This window comes from Rhinolophus sinicus, chromosome 16 (genome assembly GCF_057876585.1).
Source record: "Rhinolophus sinicus isolate RSI-liver-muscle chromosome 16, RSI-T2T, whole genome shotgun sequence".
Taxonomy (NCBI): domain Eukaryota; kingdom Metazoa; phylum Chordata; class Mammalia; order Chiroptera; family Rhinolophidae; genus Rhinolophus; species Rhinolophus sinicus.
The window spans coordinates 188,482,104-188,500,461 of record NC_142516.1 but is presented as its reverse complement, the minus strand read 5'-3'; the positions used below and the strand labels follow the sequence as shown (position 1 = coordinate 188,500,461).

Sequence of the window (18,358 nt, the reverse complement as noted above, 5' to 3'; positions counted from 1 at the left end):
TTTTAACCGCTGCCTCCCCCTTCCCCCGCCCCCGCAAGTGGCCACAACTCACAATGCCCTGTGCTCTGAGCTCTAACACATTTTGTGTGTTTCTTAGATTCATCAACGTACTTTTTTCATTTTTGCATTTTGAGGTTGGCCATTGATAACAATAATATAAAATACTATAAAATGATAAATTATAATGATGATGATAATTAATGTGATTATTCTCCCCCGCCCCCCCCCCCCCCCCCCCGGAAAAGTGGATAAAGGATTGTGACACGTGCATTCGGTGGTATTTTTACATTAAGGAAATACCTCATCTCACTTCCGTTTCTATAGCAGCCTTAGGAAGCCTTTTGATCATTATTTACCCTTCTTCACAGAAGCAGCAGGCTCAAGCAGGATAGGCAGGTCATTCTTTGCTTTATTTATTCAACCAATATTAGCACTAAGCATCTTCCCTATGAGAGGTGCTGGGCTTAGTTTGGGGGTGCAAAGGGAAATAGGGGCCTGATTGCTGTGTCAAGGAGCTCACAGGCTCGGGGGACAGAGCAGGGCTGCAGCTGGATCGAACGGTGGCCCCAGAAGCACCCGGTGTAGCTGCAGGGAAAGTGATCAGCTCTGATTGGGGGGGCGGTGAGGAGTGGGTCCATCCCCCCTTCCCACTTTGCTTTATATCACAACTCCACACATATCCCAGGACTCAGCAGAGTCAACGCCATGGAGAGAGAAGGGTTTAGACTCGGATACGATCTGCATGTCACTACTTCATGCACCCAATAATCCGCTTGGAGGGCTTCCTGTCGATGCTGAGCCTGGCACTCCCCCACACCCCCAAATGGACAGCATGGATACGCACTCTCGTTCTTAGCGTGGCATGCAAATATTAAATCATTCTGCAAGTATTCAGTTCACCAGAAGAGGAGCACATGTGGAAGCATCCGTGTGAGACAAGGGCCCACAACCTCATTTGGGTGCGAGTTTAGTCCCTTCATGGCTTGGGATTTTGAGGCTGAGATTGAAAGGGTGAGCACACGTTGTTCAGCGAAAAGAGTGGCTGAGCGTGTTCTAAGCAGAGGGAGCAGAACCATTCCAGGCATTCCATTTAAGGGACAGACGGAAGTACATTACTGCTGAAGCTCAAAGATGACAGGAGAGCATAGCAGGTCAGGAGGGCTCTGTCTCCATGCTCCAGCTGGGTTTCAGGGGTGAAGGATTTGCTTAAGTGGGAGAGAGCGCGTTTGTTCCAGGGAGAATTCAGTTAAGTTCAGGCCAGGAGTCATAAATTTAAACCCCAATCAATCAAGCAGCCCAATGCCTGGGAGAACCCTGAATACTTTTTCGCGTCCTGAGAGAAATCAAAAATCCTCAGCTGACATTTGGAGACATCTACTCTTTGGATCGAATTGAATTTTCCTGGTTTATCTCCCATTTCTCCCCCATATTCGCATTTGTATCTATGCCCTGGGCTCCCTGCCCTATCACCCCCAGTCCACTTTTTATGCCTTTTACAACTTTGTGCTATTTACTTGGCCTTAGAGACCCTTTCCTCAGACACAGGTTGAAATTCTGTCCACCTGTCAAGCCCCGTGAACCTTCCTTGACCTCCCAATAGCTGTGGCGTTTTCCTCCTTTTGGATCTTTGTTGTAGTTTTTACTTCTCTCATGGCACTTCTGTTGCTCTGCTTCGAATGATAGTTATTTGTCTTTTTATCACCTTCGTATTAGAAGAGTCAGTCCTCGAATTTCATACAAAGCCCATGGCAATAGTTGGCACATAATAATGAAAGTCCAGGAGCTGCTTGTTGATTTGAAATGCGTCCACTCTTAACTGGTTTCAGGTTTGCTCAGACACTCATCCATCCAGGAGCTGGTTGTTAAGGTCTGTGTGAGGTCTCCTGCAAGGTGGAGTGTTACTGCAGTGAATAAGGGGTTCCACTGAGCTAGCCTGGAGGAAAACATCCCACGGAGAAGCCGCTTATTTTTTCTGGATGCCCCCAAAGCCTTCTGTCCTCCTGGCTTCTAATGTGCTGTCAAACCCAGGCTCTCATTCGATCATCATCTGAGCCCCGGGGGAGCCATTATCCTCATGTCCCCACTTTCTAGATGAGAAAACTGCAGTTCAACAAGGGTAAGCTGACTTGTCTTGGACCTCACAGTTCCTGGGTTGGATGGATGCTGAGTCTTCTGGTTTCTGGTGCAGCGATAGTCCCACGAGTATAGGAAGGAGAGGAAGAAAGGGTGAACTAAGTAGAGCAGGGGCAGAACACGGCAGGTAGGGGAGAGGCACCAGGGAGCAGTGGGGAAGAGAAGAAAGAATCTAAGGAGTAGATGGAATGGTCTTTGTGTAGGCTATGTGGCTTCTAGAGTTCCCACAGGTTGGCAACATGAAGGCAGAATTTGCTCTCAAGTCACGGAGCTCACGCTGTTGCAGGTGGTTTCTGGGCAGGTGAGGCCTTCCGTCCTGGGCACCTGGAGCAGCCAGGAGGCAGGTCATCTCATCCCCGGTCTCCACACAATTCCACTCCACCCTCACCTTGGACTTCAAAATCCCACTTCCCTGAAGAGCGTTCAGAATCAAATTAAGAGTGAAGTGTTTCAGAATGGTATAGGAACAGGTGTGTTAACAGGAGAAAAGGGGACTCACCCTCGCCCCCGACCCCGCCCTCCCACACAGCTGCCCGCTGTTTGTTGAGTCCGTGGAGGCCCCCTCGGTGCTGCACACTGAATGCTCGCTCCCGCCTCTAATCGTGAGTACGCTGGCTCCCACCCAGGCTTGCACATTGCCGTGAACGTGTGTTGGTTCCCCGAGCTGGTGTTGCCAGCTACTTACGGTCATTCCAGAAAACCACGCTGGACTCTCCAACAAGGACCCAACCAGAATCTTCACCGACTCCCTGCCTGGTCTTGGTTTCTTACTTATTAAGAGGTGAATTTGGGCCCAGCCTTCTAAGGTCTTTTACCTTCTAACATTTGGGTCTGAAGTCTGGGATGGACCATCACCTTTCCGGAGCATTTCTGCCCCGCGGTAACCTTCATCGCATCCTAGCCTGGTTACGGGACCAGGCAGCGTGGTGCAGTGTGGTGTGCCTGTGGGCTTGGGAGGTGGGAATCCTGTTACCCACCCAGAGGAACCGGTCTCGGGCAACTTACTTTCCATGCCTTTGTTTCTCCATTTGTAAAACTGTGATAATAACCGTACCCACCATCTCTGATTGCTGTGAGAAGATATGTTCTTATAGAGTTAGAGCAGGGCTTGGCACCCAGTAAGTGCTGGGGGTGCAGGTGGGGGGTTGCTGTTTTATTGCTTATGTAGGTACCCGGCCTCCTCACACTCCCAGAAGGTGCGACTTTGTCTGAATTGACTTTGGATCCTATTACCTGCACGTGGTGTGGCCTCACCAGGCCCTCCTCCTCGTCCTCCTATGTGGGGGCCATTGAACTTGTTCTATTCCAGGCTGTGGGTGCCCTGTTTCCGCCCTGAAGGCTCTGTGCTCGGAGGATCCGGGCACTGGAGCTGGGGTGCCTGGCTCTCAGGAAGCTGTCTGATCTCACTGTCGGATTTGGATAACTCTGATTTACTCTCATTGCACATGCGATATGCTTGCATAGCAAATGCTAATACCACATGCACATTCTGTTTTGTTTGTGGAGGATACATTAATTTGTGTTAAACAGCTGAATCCAGCTACAAAAAGTTATTTTTGTACATTACAATTTTAGAATAACCCATAATGTTATGCATATAAAATAATCAAACAAATATAAATGTACAGAATAAGTATAGGTAGGGTTTTTTTCATTCCTGTCCATCCAAGCCAGCCCCCCTCCCTTTCCCAGAGGTAAATAGTGTTAGCATTGGGTGATTTTCTTTCTAGGTTCTAGGCTTTTTTTTCTCTCTGTATTTACATATGTGAATGTGCAAACACATTTATATTTTCTTTTTCGTCTTTTCCTCACTCAAAGGTGCTCATGCAACATGATATTCAATGAATGGCTTGTATCACTCGACGTAGATTGTGGAGAGTTTTCTTATCAGTAGGCCGTGGCCTGCATGCACCACAGATACACTCACTGAGCAATCCACCTAGTGAGTATGCCCCTTCTTCCCCATGACTCTTCAAGGTCCCCTTCTGACACCTGAGGAGGGAGCCCAGTGAGCTCCCCCCGTACCTGCCACAGCCACAGACCATGCAACATCCCATGGGGGGTACAGGGGAGGGCCCAGTGTCTCTGCAGGGAGGTTGACTCTGGGAGGGTTCTTTCAAAGGACTAGAAATGTCTGGTTGTTATGCCTTGTATAGCACATTGCAATGTTCACAGGACTTTCTAGATCAATCCCTGTACTTCTGCTGCAGAAAAGACAGACTCTATCACAATTGCCACTTTCTAAATGAAAAAAAAAGCAGAGCGTGAGAGGTCTGGAGTGACTCGTCCACTGGAGGGGCCATGGTTCAGCCCTTCCCATGGGAGAATCTAGGCAATTTTTTCCAGCTTACGGTGGGCTGAGTCTTCTGTGACTTTCCTCCAGGCAGCCCTCATGTTTCCTTTCACTCCTCAGAGTTTATGCTTCCAGAAAAAGCTAGATGGACTGGCTGGACTCAGCTTTCCCATACTGTCCTCCAACTGCCCAAGCCCAGCATCCTGGCCGGGCCACACTTGTGTTAGCACCATCAGATGAGAGGATGGACAAAGAGGAACAGGTCCAAATAAGGGTTCTTGAGCTAATGGCTAATGAGGAGACTTAAAGCCTTTTGCTCTGAGGCAGGGTTTCACACCCTTAACACTTTTGATGTTTTAGACCTGGAGAATGAACTTAAAAAGAGTCTGGGTGATGGATGCCAAATGCTCTGGGAGATGAGTGCCAGGAGGTTTGGTCATGTTTGATGATCTGGATAACGGCTGTCAGGTGGTCTGGACGTGTTATTCCTTCAGGGAGTAATCAGAGGGCCATCTGGAGGTCTGGTGTATGTCACACACCGATCTGATGTATATCTAGGCATTGACGCAAGACTGGAAGGTTCAAAACTCCAGTTCCCACGTTAGTTAGCAGAAGAATGGAATCACTCCCTGGTGCCTCAGCCTTCAGAATGTTAATAATTTTAGCAGCTTGGTTAAAGCGAGTCCATTTTGTATGTCCCCTATCTTCGCTCTTTCCTCATTTTTCCTTTGATCAGGATTTTTCTTTCAGAAAACAGCATAGATCAAACAAAACATTTCAGAGTCCCTTTCCTGGGTCGCTCATGTCCCTTGGAGGGGGGATATAGGTTAGAGACATGCTTGACATCTAGGGGTCTTACAATCAGCTCAATATTTGTGCTAAGTTTTAGCTTTAAGTGTTAGGGAAGGACCACTTAAGGTGTGATTATTATTATATGTCAGTTTTAGATACGCAGGCTTGGTCTTGAGAAGAGGTCAGTTCAGTTAAATCATTGTTTCTCAATTCAGGGGGCAATGATGCTGGTGACCCCCAAAGTGGGGCCCATGGTTCGAGCAAGCAGGTATTTAACAAGAGGCATCACTGTGGAAACAGCAGAAGTGCAGTGGTTAATGATGGAAGCAGGCTATAATCCCAGTTCCTCAGTTCTGAAGACAGCCAGTCAAGGAGATACCTAGATGTCTAGGCATGAAGCATCTTCAGATGGAGTGAAGGAAGGCAGTGATAATACGATATAGTTCCCTGGTTTGCAATGTGAATATCTTTAGTTGTTTTGTTTTTTTCTGCAACAGGTATGCATTTTGTCCATTCATAAGCTGTTGTGGTGATTTCACTGAAATTTATACCAAGTTATCCAACTTTAGCTTGCATGGTTTTGGGAAAAAGGCAGTTTTATTTCTCAGTGACTCCAAATCAAAGGATGGGAGAAAAAGTGGAAATGTTAGTTTAGACAATCATAGCCAGATATTGGGGGGAATGAGAAGAATTCAGGGTCTGGTCCAGTTTACGGGTGGAATAAAACCTGAAAGGAAAATGAGCAGCACAAGAGAATCTAATATCCACAAAGGTGTATTACTGAAGCATATTTTTTCTCTCTAAAATAACCCTCATTTTTACCAAACACAGCCAAATTAAGACTAATTTGTTTGCAAAATAAGTCTAGATTCAATAAACGTGGCCTGTTATTTACATGGGAGCAGTAAGAACAATAATTAACCTGCTTTTAAACCTGCTTTGCTGGAATCTTCATAAGGAATCTTCAGATTGAATTTTTGAAAGGCCTCTCAAGACCAGAAAAGCCAAGGCAAGGACTTGTCTTCAGATTTCTCTGTAATACCTATAGATTTGGGGGAATTCCTTTCTTCTAGACATCCCCTGCAACTGCCAGGAAGAGCTCCTCCTTACTCAGCTGGGAAGGCTGCTGGGAACCCTGTGAGCGAGGTACCACGCCAATAGTTCCGAAGGTTTTATTAGTTTCCATAAGTCAATCTTAGTTCTTTAAAGCTGTCTGATCACATCTGAGTCTGTGCAAGTCTTTCTCAAGCATGGCATTCTAGTCGAAGCTTTGGTCATGTAACTGGCTTCCAATTACGTTCTGTTACAAGGAGAACAGACTCAACTAACAATATTGCCACAAAAATAAGAATAGTCACTGATTGCTTCTGAATTCTGGAGGGATCAAGTGGGGAGAAAAAGATAAATGCTTCAAATCCGTTCACTACTGTGTCATTTATCAAATTGCTCTAAGTTATAGGTAGCTAAGGAAAAAGGTTTCCTTATATTGGGAAAACAAAAAGTTAAAGAACCAGCAACATTCCAGCTTAATGGTATAATCTAAAAGTTTATCAGAAACCTATATTTTAGAGAGTCAGAGTCCTCTTCATGAATTTCTCTGAATATGAAATGTATTTGCAAAACACATCAGAATAAGACAATGACTCTGCAAATGACAAAGACTAAAGCTGACAGCCACTAGCCAGGTACAAGAAGGCAAAAACCCACTGACTTTTAACAGTTGTAACAAATTAAGTTTATCGGCTCAGATGGCTAAGGCTTTTGCATATTAATATTTGTGGGGAAGACAATTAAGATTTGTGTTTGTCCTTGGCAAGGCTCATTGGGAACAGAGCAGCAGTTTGTGCTTTAAAAACAAACAAACAAACAAACAAACCTGCTTCCTATTGTTTTTTTTCTTCAGGTTTAGGAATTGAGGATCGTAAAGATAGGTGGACTTGAACTGCTTTTAGAGTTGCATTTCTGGTTCTTCAAAGGTTTGTAAGATAAAAACAGTTGCTCTTAATTCCCTGGAGAATTGGGTTGTAACTTAAATGACATCATAGGTTGCTTCTTCCCTTCTGGACACATAGTTTTATTTTAGCTTAGAGGAGGAGTTTTTAAAGAAAAATTCCTATCAGGCTCTACAACTGTAGCTTCCAAAAAGGCCAAATTTCTGATCCATAGTTATTAAATCCTTTCAAATATCTTGTCAGGTTTCAGATGGAACAAACAGTGAATATTTCCGGCAGTATTAAACAATTCCACAGACTGAAGAGGGTACAAAGGTTATTACCTTCCAGAGTTATTCTCTCTGAGGACCAAAAGAAAGAACTGGCAGCCTGCATGACCCCAGCAAGCAGAAAGTCAAGGCAAGGTCTTAGGACACAGGCAGTAGCTATTGTTGGGAGAGAACAATAGATAACCAACTGGTCTTACAGTCCTTTGTTTAAGGTACCTGTTACACTTTAATTTTTCATGAGGCTATTATAGGATACTCTTGCTTTTAGTTACTGGCTCAGATGATTAAATTTCCTTTAGAATCCTCTTAGAGATTTTTTTTTTCATTTTGTCTTTTAGAAGTGTCTGCATATCAATCAAAGAAAGTATCCCATTATCCCTGAAAGGTTTGGAATTCTCTTTAAAGGAGTGTCCTCGAGGTGGACTTAAAATAAAGATTTTGCTGAATAGCCATTAGAGTTTTAAATTCTTTTGGCTAAGTTGGTCCGTTTTATAAAAAAGGCACAAGAGGAGGGACCAAAATGTTTGTACATATAACTAGCTACAAACTTGGGAACACTTATAGAGTGAAAATCCCATGTGAATGATACATTCCTCTGAAAGCTGTCACAGCCAGACAAAAAGGCAAGGAGATGTTCCTTGAAAGCCCCAGGTAGTTTGTTTAAATAGATGCTAGTCTGGCAAAATCCACAGCTCAGCAGTTTGTGGGGGGCAAGGTGGACAACAGGTTTATAGGATTTAGGCCTGTGGTCTCTCCGATGAAATCTTTCTTATTAACTGGCGGAGGAAGTGTCAGAAAAAGACTCAAGTTTTTCCATTCATCCATCAATGGATACTTGGGTTGCTGCTACCTCTTGACTCTGGTGAATAACGCTGCTGTGAACATAGGTGTCTAAATATTTATTTGTGATCCTGCTTTCAATTCTCTTGGATGTACTCATAAATCCAGAAGTGGAATTGCTGGGTCATATGGCAGTTCTATGTTTAATTTTTTTTGAGGAACTTCCATACTGTTTTCCACAGTGGCTGCACCATTTTACATTCCCACGGGCAGTGTGCAAGGGTTTCAATTTCTCCACATCCTCGCCAATACCATGCCACATGCTTTTGCAAATCTCTTAGTTGCTCCCTACAGCAACGCAACAAAGCAGGTTATAGATGTGATAATTATATACATAACGCCCAATTATACCTTGGTGATTCAGAGCTGTGAAACAGTCTTTCCAGGGCCAGCTCTGAGGTCTTTTCCGGTGTCCTTCTGTCGGGTCTCATGAGGAAGTAGCCAGGGGAAAGTTGTTCCACCTCAGGGCTCAGGAGCTGAAGCATAACTTAGGTCAAGATGTATCTTTATCCCTCCAGAGGTCCCCACCGTGTGACCACTAGTCAGGTCCGGGCTACTGTTGTCTGCTGCCTCAGGGTTACTGAATTCCCAGGGAAAGGCTAGGTCTCTGAGGGAGGGAGGAAGAGAATTTCTAGAGCTAGGACTTAAAACTAAATTTAACCAAAGTCATGAGCACCCTCGGTTTCACTAGCTGCCCCTCATCTTGAAGATGAGAAGCAATGGTGGTGCCCACTTGTGGTCTGGCTGGCACAGTCATGAGCTGATGCCTGCAGGGTGCTGTCAGTGGTGGGATGCCCTGAGCCCTCGAGGAGTTTGGCTCTGCTTGTCCGCTATCTAGGAAGCTGGACAGGCACTTTAGAAATCAGCTTTCAAAATCCCATTTTTTATGCATTTACGCTAACTTCTCATACCGAGTTAGCACAGTGGTTTTCAACTTAGGGGCCATTTTGCCTCCCAGGGGACACTTGGCAATTTCTGGCAACACTTTTGTCACAGCTCCGGGGGAGGTGTGACTGGCCTCTAGTACGTAGAACCCAAGTGTGCCCCTACATGTCTCACTGTGTACCACAGAACAGTCCCACGACAAAGAAAAATCAGGCCCCACGTGTCACTAGTGCTGGGTGACAAGGTGGGCTTCACCTTTTGGCTTATGTATTTGGATATAGTTGGTTTTCCTGCTTCATTGTGTGTTACAACGGTGGCAGCAGCCGTCCGTGCCACAGCAGGCCTTGGTTCCAGGAACGTGCACTCTTTGCACAATCTGTGGAGACAGGGGGGTGTGCTGTGGGTTTGATCGTATCGGCGATGACTGGCAGCGGAGCGGAGCATGCACAGATTTCTTTCCTCTTATCATTCAGCAGTCACCAAGCCCCGAGTCGGTGCCAGGCTGTGCCGTGGCTGAGCTGCCAGCGATGAAAGGGGACAGCCTTGCCCTGGAACAGCTGCAACTTGCAGGTGGCAGGGGTGGTAAACAAGGTCGGGCCACCACCACGGAGGGAGATAAGGAGGAGGGACGTGAAGTACGAGATGTTCCCTCTACTTCTGAAGTTAAGGTCAATAAGCAGGTTCCACAAAGCAACCCCACGGGGAGTCTTACGTACAGAAATGGACCGTGGGGCTAGGAAACTGCTGGCTGTGAGCTTTTCTATTTTAGTAAACTTGCCATGCTTCACTCCTAGAAAGCCAGACACAATTTTTACTGATTGGAAATCATATTCTTTACACTTCTTAGTGCATTTGAATTAGTCTAAATAGCACCGGTCCTCATTAGTTGGCCCATTCATTCCGAGATCCTGGTTGATCATTCCCTGTGTGTCTGAGGCCCTTCTCGGCTCAGGGACCACTGTGAGCAGGAGGGCTGGGGCTGCCTGTGGCCCCTGGCACCACCACACCTGTTCCCGTCATGCGTGGGCCTGAGTGGGAGTTTGCCAACGTGGGGAACTTGTGAGGTTTGGGAAGCGTTAGCGACACAGAGGCCATGACTGAGAGATGGGAGGTTTCTCAGCTTCCCGACAGCAGGGCCTTCCCAGCCTCCAGGGCTCAGGCTGGGAAGGGAGGGCCAGGTCTGTGCGCCTGGGCTTAGCCGTGCCAAGGACACCCTCCAGCTCCCTCCCTGTCTGCACCACCCAGCCTGAGTGAATTCCCTGCCCGGTTTTCTGAGCTAGCTCAGACAGGTTCAAGGACAACCAGGGTCCCTTGCGTCCCAGAACACACACGCACGCACACGGGGCTGTTTTTCCTGTGCATGCCTGCCCAGTCTTCCTGGAGCCTGGTCAGCACTGGCTGAAATTCCTACAGACGGGATAAATGAATTTGTCGTCGTCTGAATGTTTGTAATGAGTATAAAGCTCTCAGGTGTGCCCCAGCCCGGGGGTGTCAGGAGGGCCTAGGGTTGCTGGAGCAGTTGGGGTCTAGGGCTTCGCCTCCTGAGCAAGGGGAGGAGTGACTTGGCAGGGATGTCATTGTGCCACTCACTGCATCTCCTTCCATGTGGTTGGGCTCGTGGCTGCAGCAGCAAGAATTCCGGGTTTTGGCCTCTAAGACAGTGAGTTCCAGACTTGACTTGTTAATTATTAGATGTGTGACCTCGAGCGTATAACTTATGTGTCCCGCTCTCATTTCCTTTAACTGTAGACCAGTACTTGCCCTGCTAAACGTGGGAAAGTGCTTTACTGAATGCAAATTTGGCGTGGTCAGCTCCACGGCCGGGCACAGGGCAGCTGAAATGGGGTACACTGCACGTGTCTCCCTTGCAGGGGACGTCCTCTTGGAGCTGATGTTTCTGATGCCTGTGTAGGGAGAGGGCACCTTCCTAGGTGTTAGGGCCAACTGCCTCAGAGAGGATTGGAGTCTGGACATTACGAGGCTCCAAGGTGCTTTTGGAGCCTGCAGGAGCCCTTCCTCATCTGCTCACTAAGATCTGTAGTGGGTACCGAAGCCTTACCTGCAAGGATGACGTCATGTGTGTGTTTGCTGTTATAGAGGCGGGAAGTATGTATAGAAAAGGCCCTTCATCCTTCATTCAGTTCTAGGAATTCCTTGAAGTCAACAGATTGCGAGCAGGTTGCACACAGACAAGCTGCATTTTATAGTAAACAAGGCCTGGGAAGCTGGTGGGCTGAGGTTCACTCCCCAGCTGAGCCGCTTTCAAGACATGTGATCATGAGCGGTTTGCTTAACCTTTCTTATGGGTCAGGGTTTTTTTTTGTGTGTGTGTGTTTTTCATCTGTAGATAACCTTAGCAATAGAATTGTGCTGAGGAATGAATGGGATATTATGTGTGATGCATTAACTGAAACTTGGCACAAATGAACACTTACTAAGGGTTAGGGGTCATTACTTCTATTATAATTCAAGTAGAAAATGGACAACAACCAGATCTGTCAGGAGGCTAGATGTCCCACAGAGGAAGCCCTGGGCTGGGACCATCAGCTCACCCGGGTGGCCCGTTCACTGGTGCTGATGCTTTAACCTGGAAGGCCAGAGGTCACGGGCCAGCTGAGTGGGGACAGAGCCATGGCCAATTTGAAAGAAAATCCAGGGTCAAACTTCAGGTGATAGACGTGAAAGTCGACTGTATATGTAAGGGCTGACAGTGGTGGTCTGAATGAGAATTTAAGTGACCAGCATAAGCGCCTCTGAAGTTAAGTCTTTTCCATCTTAAGGTAACCACACATGTGAACAGGGGTCCCAGCGTAGTAGAGTGGACATGGCCACTCTGTAGATTGAGACGTGTCACGGAGAGGGACCGCATGGTAGAGGGTCTGACCTGCTTCACAGGGAAGAACGCGTGTTACTTGAAGAAAGAGTTGAAGACCACGAGCTTGGGCCGAGGATGGTGGACCAAGTATCGCTCTGGCAGGAAGTTTCTGAACACAGATGATGAGCTCCCACCTAACTTCTCAGTGCTACCCTGAGCTCCTAGTTTATGCCCTCCCTCAGGGGATCTGTGCTGAAGCCTGGGGAGGGGAAGCAGAAATCCCAAATAAGGAAGGGCAGTCTCTGAAACAGTCGCTGAATTGAAAATCTCACCATTTTCAGTTATTTTTCAAAAATCAACCATTTTGTTTATTTAAACGGTTGATTCATAATTTGGCCCTGGATGATTTACCATCTGGTACTATTTTGCCATTTTTGAGATGAATGTGCCTTATTTTCCCCAGTGAGACTGTAAATTATTTGAGGGTGAGGCCATGCCTTAGAATCATAGATTTCCAATTAGAGAGTACTGAGAAAAAAAGAAGTGAGTGAGACTCAGAGAAGTGTAATCAGACAAATAGTAACTAGGCCTTTGTGTGATATGATTTAATTTTGGGGGCAACTACTGGCCTTGTCCTCCAGTTGGAGGTGGGGTGGCCTTCTGTTGAGGTATGGGATTTTAAATTCCTTCCAATGAGTTCTGTACATAGCAAAAGTAGATCCAGAGTCCACATCGTTCATGGAAAGATAATTTGAATTAAACCATCACTTGCTGAGACTGAGGAAGGACTGAAGACAAAAATCTATAATACAAATACAGACTCACTTTCCTCATTTGTATAAAAGTAAAAAAAAGAAGATTCTGAGTTTGCTGATGGGTGTGTTAGTTTTTGACATTTCTTCTTTCATTCCTGTGGATATCCCATGAGACTGTGTTGTCTTATAAGTATTATTGAAACAAAGACGTAGAAATAGTTTTGATACGCAGTATTCCCTGCCTGTAATATCATCATCAATCTGCTATGGACACTTAACACGCAAAAAGCAAACTTGAACTCTGGAGGGAGATAGTGTTCATTCAAACAGTTCACAGGCCTTTAATATGGCGTCACTATTTCACTCATACTTTGGTTTAATCCTGAGGAAAGACAGAAAGTTCCAAACACAACAGTCATGGTCTCTATCCAAAGCCTATAAACACACTTCCAACGATCAATGCAGGCAGAGATTCTTTTCGTTTTATTCTGTTATGTTTGCTCTGATTATATTTATTTAAATGTAATTTTATGTTTGTTGAGCCTAATAATAAACATAAGACTAATTATTTGTATGTTTTCAAAACACAATTTATGGGTTGGCCCGCATGCACTCGCGCGTGTATACACACACACACACACACACACACACACACACACACACACACAGTTTTTCACCAGGGAATGTTGGGGAAACATTGTTCTGAAGGATATGGTTGCCATGATGGGCGGTGGGCGAGAACCCAGGTCCTGTTGGCAAGGGGGATGGGGTGGGTGTTGCCGGATCCACGTGGTAACCTTTCGGCCAGCTTCAGTTCCCCTAAGGACTTGCATTCCCTTGTTTTCTCTGAAACTGTTTTCTCTTTAGTTGGAACAGTTGTTAAAAACCCGGAATTCCTGGCATGGTGCTTAGAAGGGACCGCAAGCAAGCTGTCCTAGCCAGACTGGGACATGTGTCGCCCTCTGGTGGTCGGAGAGAGATCTGCCCGCACTCAACCACAGGGTGGGGGTGGGGGCGAGGGCTTGGCCTCGTTCTCTTCGTTCTCTAGCCTTGAAAACCTCACGTCCCTTTTCATTCACATGACATCCCCACACTTATGTCCTCACCTCATCCCCCTCTTTCACCCAGAGATTCTTAGGGGCGCCTGTTTGGGAATCACTGAATTTGCTGCATATTTTCATCAGCTAAGATTAGGTCCAATCTTTCTTGAAGCTTGTAAACAAAGTTGTGTTTTTTTCCCCATTTGTCAAATATACCTTGACTCTACCTGTGTAAACAGTTGCCCTCACCTCTGGAAGAGTCTCCTTCCCTTAGGGGTCCACATGTTCCTGTTTGAGGGTCATGACTTTAGCTCCTGCTGGAGATGCCCTGAAGAATCCCTGAGGTTTTCTTACAAATTTAAATTGATGTTTGCCAAGGGCAGTGACTAGGTTCTTGGTGCTTTCACGCCCCGCCCCTTTCTCACCTCTCTCTCTACATCTTTCCTCAGCCTGTCGTGTCTTGTGGAGGAAAAATGATATGAACAGTGAAAATCCAGCAGCGCCTTCATGGACCCTGGTTCCAGGCAAGTTACTTTGTCACCTCCGTCATTTCACCTGTCAACCTTGAGCAGGAGGTCAGTGCTTAGAGAAGGGAGGTGTGTTTACTCTGCTCAGGTGAGTTCGGGGGGTGGGGCTTTCTGATGATGGATCATGGGAGGGAAGGAAGCACAGGACACCATGCAGCCTCTGCCAGCCAGGCTTCAGAGCAACACTGCCATTCATCGCCTGGCCACACCGTCCCCTCAGGAGCGTGTCGGGGCTCTTTCCCCAGTCACTCTGCAATGCCTCATGAGCTCGCCCTCAGCTCTTGCTGCTTCCTTTGCCAACTCCCTCCCCGCTGGCCACCCCTGGCTTCCTGACCTGGCATGGGTCACCACCTTCTCGCGGCATATTTCTTAGCTTCTGTACATTCCTCCTGTCTGGTTTGTCTCTGTGTGTCTGTGGTTTAGTCAGTTATGTACAGGGTTCCAGGCCATGTGATCCACGTCATGCTAACCCACTCTCAGCTGTAGCCTGTGGGTGAATTTGGGGCAGGGGCTGGGTGGTATGAGAGGCTTCTAAGACTGTCTTGCATGGGGACCCTGCCAGAAGGTTCCAGAGTCCAGATAAAGGTATTCCAGCGCCTACCCTGTAGGACTGTGTGGGGTGCCCAGCTTCCTCCCCATCACTTGCTTAGATTTGGGTGTGAATCAGTCAGCATTCTCCAGAGAAACAGAACTAATAATGAATTTTAAGGGACTGGGTCACATGATGGTAGAGGCTTGGCAAGGCCCAGATCCCGGGGATAGACCAGCAGGCTGGAGGCTCACAGAAAATGGTGGTGCATTTCAAATCCAAAGCCCAACTGCAGGCAGATTCTTTCTTGCTCTGGGAGGTCAGTCTTTGTTCTATTCAGGCCTTCAACTGATGGGATGAGGCCCACGCACAGTATGGAGGGTGATCTGCTTTCCTCACCGTTCACTGATAATAATGTTACTCTCATCCATGGGACACCTCGCAGAAACATGCAGATAGATGCTTGACCAAATATCTGGGCACCATGGCCCAGCCAAGTTGACACACAAAAGTAACCATCACAGGATCTTTCTCAGGTTTTGGCGTTCCTTGCTGTCTGAACTTTAAAACTACAGTCTCCTTTTCCTTACAGTATGTATTTCCAGCAATCAGGAGCTTTGAGATGGGTGACATTTGACGTCTCTTGGAAATGTCAGCCGCACTCTGGGCTCTGTCATCCTGAGGGGCTCTGGTCCCAAGTTTGGGTGCTGGTGTTCTAGCTCATCCTCAGAAGCCTGTCCACATCAGGAAAGCATTTCACTTTCACAAGCCTGACTGTAAAGTGAGAATAGTGACCTTTCTCTCAGGAGTTAGTGTGGAAAGGAAATGAGATAATACGTGGGAGAAGCACTAGGTGCTTCTCATGGTGAAGCACTAGGTGAATATTATTGATGACTAACACCCCATCCTCTTTGGAGGGGCCCTTCTCTAGTCGCTTACTGCCAGGGAATGGTCATGTAAAAACAGCGGAGCAGAGAGGAGGCCCAGGGTCTCTGGTGAGAGGCACAGCCCGCTGCAGTCAGAGGAGGAAGGGAGAGTGCACACCTGTGTTTATTCAGGTGTGTCTGGCTTCGGAGAGAGCAGCCTCTGTGCTAGGGCTTCTGCAGCCTGTGCCTTTCATGTGACCTCTGCCCCCCCCCCCCCCCCATCTTGGCTGTCCTGAGGCAAACCCAGGCCATCACCTTTAGCTGCATCTGGCAGGTGAGTTGAGGCAAGATACCACTTTCTCCTCTACTCCCGTTTTAGGGAGTTCCTGTCCTGTGGTAGCTGCACCAGGTCCTCCCCAGACACTTGGCCCCACCCGCTAACCTGCGTTCATGGCCCAGGTGAACAGGAAGTGGCACCAACTGGATGGTCCTTCATCTCATGTGAGACCCAGTTGTGCAGGCTGAAGCAAAGATGCCACAACAGTCCCAGCTCATGTGAGCAGTTTTGGAGCTACGGGCGTGTCCTGTCAGGCAAAGGAAAAGCAGTAATAAACTTCACAGTAATACTGCACGTCAGAATGTTATACAATTTTTGAAAGAATTAGGTGGAAAGTCAAACAGAGGTCATCTCAACTCCCTCCCCCATCTGGCCTATTTATTCATTTATTCATTTTTAATTTCTAGACCTAATGGACTTTTTACAAAGCTGACACTTTTTATTCAACACTTTTTTATTGAAGTGTAGTTTAGATAGTGTGAAAAGCACAGATCTTGAGTGTCCAAGATCTGTGTCTTGGAGGAGTTTTGACAAATGCGCTCACCTGCATCGCCCAGGTCCCATCGAGATATGGGATGCTTGCATCCAGCCCCGTAATTACTTGTTCCCCCTCCACACTTCCTGTCCCACCCTCTCCAGCTCTTTCCCCACCTGGCACAACTCTGCTTAGAATCTGGATGGTGAGGTCATGATACATTCCTAGCAGGGCAAGGACCCAAGCTTTGGATTCCAATAGTTCTGACACGTTCCAATGTTTTTACACTGGTAGTTCTGAACTGTCAACTCACATAGCTTTTTATTGGAGTTTGTTTTAAAGTACTATTTCCCCATGCTCTTCAGCTGACCAGTCAGTGGACATTCGCCCTCTGGAGGATGGAGTACTTCTGACTGGCCACTCACAGGACCTCCTATGCTCTGCCCAGAGCTGGGACTCAATACATGTTGACTGAAGAATCAACACAGTGAACAAAGGAGAGCTTCATCATTTCCTGGGCTCAGAGCATGCGTATCACCTCTGGCAGGGAGCCCAGAGTCGGAGACATTGCCTGGCTGGCAGACAGAAGTCTTGGGGGTTGTACACGGGGGTATGGCACCTGGCAATGACAAGAGGCTGTGTGCTCCACAGGGCAGCTCAGGAAGACAGCGGCCTCCTGCTCTTACTCAGGAGGACAGTGCTTTCCCACGTTGTGTTTGAGCTGGACTGTAATCACCCTGTGTTTTCATTTCTGCCTTCTGACACTTTGGCGTCTGGGGCCTTGCAGACACTGGAGGGGACTGGCCCTCCCAGGTTAGCCGATTCCTAGAGATTGTAAACAAAGGTCAAGTTTTGTTCTATAACAAAATGCAGATCTGTGCCTCTCTGTCAATTACACAGCGAACTAAAGACAATGCCCCCCTGTGTTGTGAACATGTTGTGTACCCAGCACATCTTAGAGGGACCGCCCTCTTCCATCCTAAGTCTGATGGGTCTGACTCAGCCACCAGCAATGAAAGGGGATGTGTGACTGTGCTCATGACACAAAATGGTTTGAACCTATGGTCAAAGGTATTGCTTTAGGGATGGACCCATGTGCTAATCAACCTGAGCCTGCTCTTGGAATTTTGATGAAATGTCACAAAAGAGGCTAGCTGTTTTCACTGGGATCAGTAGCTATTGGAACTATGCAAGCTCAGGACTGCCAACCCAATCAGATAGGGTGAGAATGAACAAAACGAAAACTGCCACAAATGCAGGCAGAGCTAAAGCATGGGGCAAATAGAAGATATACTGGATTTCTCATTTGAGCTTTTCACTCACGTTGTGCCTGAATTCAGGGTCATTCCTTGAAACTCTCACACATGGGAATCTGCATTTTGAGGGAAGGCTTGGGTTTTTATTATTTGCATCAGAAGAGTCCTGACACATCAAATATCAAAGAAGCACAAACACAGAGACCTGGTTACAAGGACTGCCTTTAGGACGAGGAAAAGAAACAGAGGACAAGGTTCAAGGTGCAGCAACAGCTCCCTGTAGGTCTTCAAAGCAAGTTATGAGCTCTTTTCTCTGTTCTCCACATTCAGCAGCAAAGATGATGGTGGAAACCATTGAGGATGCAGGTCTCATTGGCCCGCTCTCCCAGATGACAGGTGCTCCCTCTGTAACGGCAGGTTATGTCCCTCCTTGGGCTGAGGGACAGTGAGTAGCATCAGGCTGGGCCCTAGTTCAGTGGTGGGTGGTGACAGAGAATCCTGGAGAAGCTATGAGCTGGATGTGTGTGTCATGCTGGCTGCACGGGAACTGGCAGCAATGATCACCCCCAACTGACTAGAATCAACGAAAAGAGC

The 18,358-nt window shown here is 47.1% G+C and overlaps 1 long non-coding RNA gene across 1 annotated transcript; it reads left to right on the top strand.

The window, feature by feature from the left end:
* Nucleotides 1-925: 925 nt before the first annotated feature.
* Nucleotides 926-16,401, top strand: LOC141571281 (uncharacterized). The gene is made up of 3 exons (XR_012496042.2): nucleotides 926-2,116; nucleotides 3,952-4,075; nucleotides 14,224-16,401. It is a non-coding gene; the product is annotated as an uncharacterized LOC141571281 (long non-coding RNA).
* The last annotated feature ends 1,957 nt before the right edge of the window (nucleotides 16,402-18,358 follow it).